Below are 5,944 nucleotides of genomic sequence, written 5' to 3'. Positions count from 1 at the left end.
TGGTCTGAATGACTTTTACGCCTCTTCCTCTTACTACGCCCTGTCCGCTGGGGATTTACTCTCCGGCTACGCGTTCCTCGGATCTCCGTTCCTTTCCCTCGATCCTGCTGATCGTGGGTTGTCCTTTCAGCTAGCCGAACATCGCTGAAATTCCATCACCTAGCCACGAGATCCTTGCGCTCTTTGGAATCCCCCGAGTTTAATCTTACAATTCCGTACACGAGACTGTCCAAATATCTAGACTGAACAAGAAGAAGATTCCAGCGTTTGATTCGGTTAATTTCACCGACATGGACTCATCATTTACATAATTATTTGCAGATCATCGTCGATCCAGTTCCCTGTCTGACCAACCGGTAGATGCCTGTAACGAGCGTCGGTAACGAAGAGCGACGCGTTACTGGCACACGATGGCATATCGAGGATTGCTACGTTATCCACGAAGTCGACGGAGTGCGTCGGTAACGTCGCTTTCTAGCAGTCGATACGTTAACGTTCAGCGCTGACGTCGATTAGAATCGTATCCTCGAGGATCGTTCGATATCGCGGTTCGATAGGGTTTGAATCATCGCGCAGTTCTCGAATTTTCTGATGAATTTTCTTCCAATGGAAAATAACGAATACCAAGTGATTAACAGTAAGAGTTATCCGCGGTTTCACGGAATTGCGTCGTCGACTGACGCGCGACACGATACTCGAACGATCGTCGTTAACTTTAACGATCGCCCGAGCGAGAAGCACTCGCGTTAATTAGATAAAACTAGCAGTTTAATTCTCGGAAGGATCCTCGATACGCGCAATCGGTGGACCGATCCGTTCGGCGTCGTTACGATATCGTCGAGCTCGTATCTCTCTTAATTTCTGCTGCTCTCCGACCTGCTTGACATCGTTGACAGAGAAAGACAGTGGTCACGATTCAAACGGGATCCGCGAATCCATTCGGATCTCTTTGGGTTCCGGAATACATTCCGCTCCGAAGCCGAAGGCTCGCTGGTCGGTTTCTCAGCCGATTCTACGGAATCGCAACGGGGTCGCGGGGTCGCGGCGTATCTTTATCAGAGGTTCGTGTAACCGTCAGCGCGTTATCGGCCGGCCGATAGCGCACGTGCAAAATAGTATACGCCGACTTGATCCTCACGTTCCTCGATGGTCATCGTGTACCGCGAAAGAATCAGACGCGACGGATCCGGCCGATTCTCTCCGTCGATCGCGGCCTCGTTATTAATGATCCGCGGTATCGCGTTCCCCGAACCGCGAAAAAATCAGGCCAACACGGTGACTGCTATAGGAATTTTTAGCGTTACGTGTTACCTACTTACTCTTCTTTTACTGGATACTTTTGTTCGGTACCAATCTTTCGATTGTAGTCGCTTTTAAACAACTTAGTCCCATAAGTACTGTAGCCTACGTGTTAATTATCGAATGAATCCATCAAACGCCAACAACCGTCGCTTCTCAGTAACCGAAAAAGGAATCCTGCACGACGGTTATAAAAGGTGGCAAAAGTCAATCAATAGTCGCGTTTCTAATGAATCCTTCAACGGTCGAGCCGATCGCGAACCCTAGAATCGCTTCGTAAGACTCTTTCGGTGCGTCCGATGAAAACCTCCCAAGTCGACGGCGAGGATCGATGATCGTTTAAATATCACCGATCATCGTTCCCCGCATTCCTTCGGGTCACGGTGATCCGCCACGCTCGTCCGGCGATAAAACGGTCCGACACGACGGCGGAGCCCCGAAAAATCGCGGCTGAGCGGCTCCGTGGCCGGGGCCGATCACGAGGATTACGAAAGTACGACGAGGGAGTGTGCCCGCGCATCCCCGTATTGCGGATTCCGTCGTCTGGCACGCGTCTATGCGTTTATTTTCGGATGTTCGCAGAATAACGTGTCGCCGATACACTTTCGGCGACTGGTTCGACGCAACACCTCTCGCGTCGGTCTCTTTCCTCGTTTCTGCGATTCCTGCGCGCTCGACGGACAACGGTGCGCTAGCGCCGGGCACGACGCAGCTCGTTTAACGCTGAAATCGTTAGACAGAACAAAATTACTCGCTCCTGATTCCTTCTTTTATAATTCCGAGAACATAGAGCTGCTTCTCTGAGAAACTCTTAAATTAATCGCTACCATTGTTCTTATATTAGACACTTTCATAGCTTTTATAGGAAAATTGAAGGTAGTTTAATTGGTTGGCAGTTCTAGCGTTAACTAGATTGTACGCGTGATTGTTACGTATGGAGTTAGAGGATAAGGACTGAGTGAGGCCGAGAGTGTGACGCTATAAAGGCGTATGCAATTTGTCGATACTTCCTCTTATTGCTGATTACTAGACGCAATTCGTATAAGTTCCTCTTCGTACAATATGTCTGATTGCAGGCCACGACCGCCCGACGTCGGAATCGATGTCCAAACCAGGGCCTGGCTAAGACGAAACTGGTTTTCACAATGATTTGACAGATGGATTTGATTCTGAGATCATTGTGAAAGCTGATTTTGTTTAGGAATCTTCGGGGTGCGTTGGCATCGCTGTTGGGACAGGTTGGGGCACGTCCGGACACGCCGTGTCGCGTAAGTATCGTCGACGCGAGAGAGATAACGCCGAACGAGAGCGGTTATTCTCGTGTATAGGAGACGATCGTAGCGAAACATCGGGTCGCGGGCCACGGGACGTCCACTCTCGTAATTTCCCGTTCACCGTCGCGGTGCAATTGTTGACAGATAAATAAATCGCCCGCACAAAGGGGCCACTGTCCCTCGATCGTCGGTCGCCGCACGCGCCACGAAAACGTTCACGATTCAAAGGGCTCCGGGAGAGGAACGGAAACGGCGGATTCGCTCGCCGGGGAAACGAAAAATAACGATCGTCGACCGTTTCCAGCGATATCTTCGCGTTTCACGGAAACATCCCGGTTGCATAACAGAGGAGGCACAAACGCGAGCATTGTCCTCCGGGGGAAAATCGGGAAAAATGGAGCGTGCTCGGGCTTTCTCCGAGGGAAGCGGATTCTGGCCAGTGCCGATCCGGTATCTGGAGCGCGAACGAGCGATGCGGTTTTTTGCCGGAATTTCCGGTAGTGATTTATCAAACAGGAAAGATCCTATCTGACCGACGAGCAGCGAGCGGCAAGAAACTTCTCGTGGAAGAGCCGAGGAGAATCGGAAGACGAGGAGAAACCAAGAAGAAGAAGAAGAAGAAGAAGAAGAAGACGACGAAGAAGTGGAGGAAGATGGCTCGCGCGAGTGTTCGAGCAAGCGATCTCGCGCAAAGAAGCCAAGAACGATGCGTCGCTGTGCGCGCAGCTATCCACGCTCGAGCGCTATCAAGTGTCAAACGAACCGAACGTAAGAAAAACCAAACGGTCTGCTGGGAGGCTGCGCAGCCACGAAATCTTTGAGGGAACGCAGCCGGACAACCGAGAAATTCTAGATGGTATCCGTGGCCGACAGTCTGCTGCGGCCTATCTACTCGGGGATGAATAACCCAACCGCCAGCGCCACTTTCGAGCCCTTCGGGCGCGCGTCATGATCCTGACAGCTCGGGGAAACCGAGTCCTCGAAATCTCGGGTAACTCAGCTTCGTCCTTTTCCATAGTCTTCAACCCTTATCACTTTGACCTTTTGGCGTCACTGTCGAACGGCAACTCCAATTTAGTCTCGGCGTGTACTTAAGATGTTAACACTAGAACTACCAAATGGGTCAAAATTCATCAATTCTCCTTTCCCAATTATTAAGATAACACGCGCTTCTTTGCAAAATTACTAAAGAAATCAATTTAATTGCATTGAATCATAAGTCAATTGAAATCTCAATAGCTGCGTTCTTAGAGTTCCTATAGACAAATTTGAGAATGTCAATTTGTCTGCTCGATAGTTCTAGCGTTAAATGTGTTTTAACCCTTTGCACTCGAGGGGCGCCTTACAGTCGTCACTTGATTCGACGCAGCAAACTTATAAAATTTTCAATTTAATATTAAACCTTGTGTACTGTATCAACACAAAAAACATCAAAGTAAAACAGTTCTGTCTCTTCATTTATATAAGATAATCAATTGTGATAGTTACGAAAAACATCGTTAATACTTAGTTAGAAAGTAATGAATGTCTTTAATGAAAAATATTGTCGAGTACAAAAGGTTAACATATTGTTGGATTCTTTGGAGAAGTTTGATATTGGAGATGCCTAATATTATATTGGAGCGATAAGGGTTGATTCCAGAGATTCGACAATCGCCGACCTCTAACCTACGTCTTTTCTCTTGCAGGTTGGAGATTGATCGAAATGGATTGCCACTGTCGAGTTCCATTCACCGGTGATGGAAATGATCGAGCATAGAACAGACCTCGGAGAAGAAGGAAAGAGGAATTCAATAATAAACCCGGTCTAGTTTATTTGTTTCCGTTTCGGAGCGGGAGCTCGTAAAACTTCCACAGCAAATTTCGACTCGAATTTCGAGCCGATAGAGATCGTTGGAGCCGACGACCGCGAACGTCGTTGAGAACGTTCCACGCGAAAGATTTATTCCGTTGCCGGCGTTATTTTGACAGGGTCGCGGAGAAATTTATCGAGGATCGGCCGGGGTGGCGGCGGTGGCGACGGGGTGCAACCATGTTTTCAGCTATTAGACGAAACAAGTCGTTCGTCTTTTACGAGCGGGTCGCGTTGACCCAAACCGCGTGCCAGCGGACCACGACACTCGATCGTAAATCGAATCGATGGCCACCGCGTCGGGAGGCAGACGAAAAACTGTGAAAACTTAACGACGCCTCCGATGTTGGAAACGCTAAATGAATTCTCCCGGCGAATATTCAAATGTGAAGCGTACATAAAATCGTTCTGCCACTTTGTATTTTATTTCTTTCCATCCCTGCCCCTGTTTATCCGACAGCGAGCTTTTCAGGATAAAGGAATCGAGCGTGGATAGGTTCTCGTGAAACCGGCGATTGTACACTCGAAAAATAAATAATTAAGAGACGCCAAGATCTATTTCGAAAATGGGTCGCACGACCGGCACCCCTCCGAATCGAGTTTCCACCGTTATCGGCCCGAATACGCTCGAATCCGTCGCGAGCGAAAGTGGGACCTTTACGAGCGGGAATGTTAAGCGACCTCGTAAAACCGTCTGGGCCGCGATTTTCTGGGAAACTCGTAAATTCCCCCGGCCGCTTGTACTTCAGACGACCGTTTCCCCCGCGGGCACGGCCAACTCTTCTCGATTACCCCGACCGGCGCGACGGTCCCGCTTTCCGAAAGTTCGGCTCTCGACTTTCACGCTCCCCCTCTTCGCTGTCACTCCGCGACCACTTGTAGTAACGAGGCGATATATCGATAACTTTCCTACAATCCGGGTTTGTCAACGCCGATCTAAACCTCTCACTAACTTTTCTACAATCGGAAACTGCTCCCTTACATTCGATATAGACTGCGGACTTTACATTCATGGGAAATCTGAAAATGCAACATTCTGGAATCCAGAGGCATTTCTATAGTGACTCTGGATGTCTAATTTCTAACTATATTACTAACCCCCATAACAATTCCATACCCTCCTCTTAACACATTGCGGTAACGAGAAATCTCGATTTTATATAAAGACACTTAGCTATGCAACTTTGCTAATTGCCACAGTATTGAAAAAATATGAAATTTAATTCGAATTGATTGTTTATTTAAAATATATTACACAACAATATATCTGAGTTTTTCTATGTGATATAAGTTGACCTTAGTGAAAATTGCCATTACAATTCAGTTTTCTGAATATTAGCATCATAAGAGCATATACGCGCCACCCTTGTGCAATTTGTATATCACAAAAAAAGGAAAGATTCATTTCATGAGTGCAACTGCCGTGTGGCTATATAGGTTTTTACCTTTTCATATCTTTCAAGCCATTTCTATTTTGATGCAATTGAAACATTTATAGAGACCAATTTTCCACTTATGA

At 47.6% G+C, this 5,944-nt stretch overlaps 1 long non-coding RNA gene across 1 annotated transcript in view; it reads left to right on the top strand.

Moving 5' to 3' along the window:
• LOC143175282 (uncharacterized) overlaps positions 1-5,579 on the top strand; it is a 6,107-nt gene extending 528 nt beyond the window's left edge. The window contains exons 1-3 of the long non-coding RNA XR_013000066.1: positions 1-2,567; positions 2,718-3,564; positions 4,262-5,579. The exon at positions 1-2,567 is cut by the window's left edge and continues 528 nt beyond it. This is a non-coding gene — a long non-coding RNA (uncharacterized LOC143175282). The remainder of the gene's footprint in view (positions 2,568-2,717; positions 3,565-4,261) is intronic.
• Positions 5,580-5,944: the final 365 nt, after the last annotated feature.

Source organism: Nomia melanderi, chromosome 14 (assembly GCF_051020985.1).
Source record: "Nomia melanderi isolate GNS246 chromosome 14, iyNomMela1, whole genome shotgun sequence".
NCBI lineage: Eukaryota > Metazoa > Arthropoda > Insecta > Hymenoptera > Halictidae > Nomia > Nomia melanderi.
The sequence above is the reverse complement of the archived record's forward strand: the minus strand, read 5'-3'. Positions and strand labels throughout refer to the sequence as shown.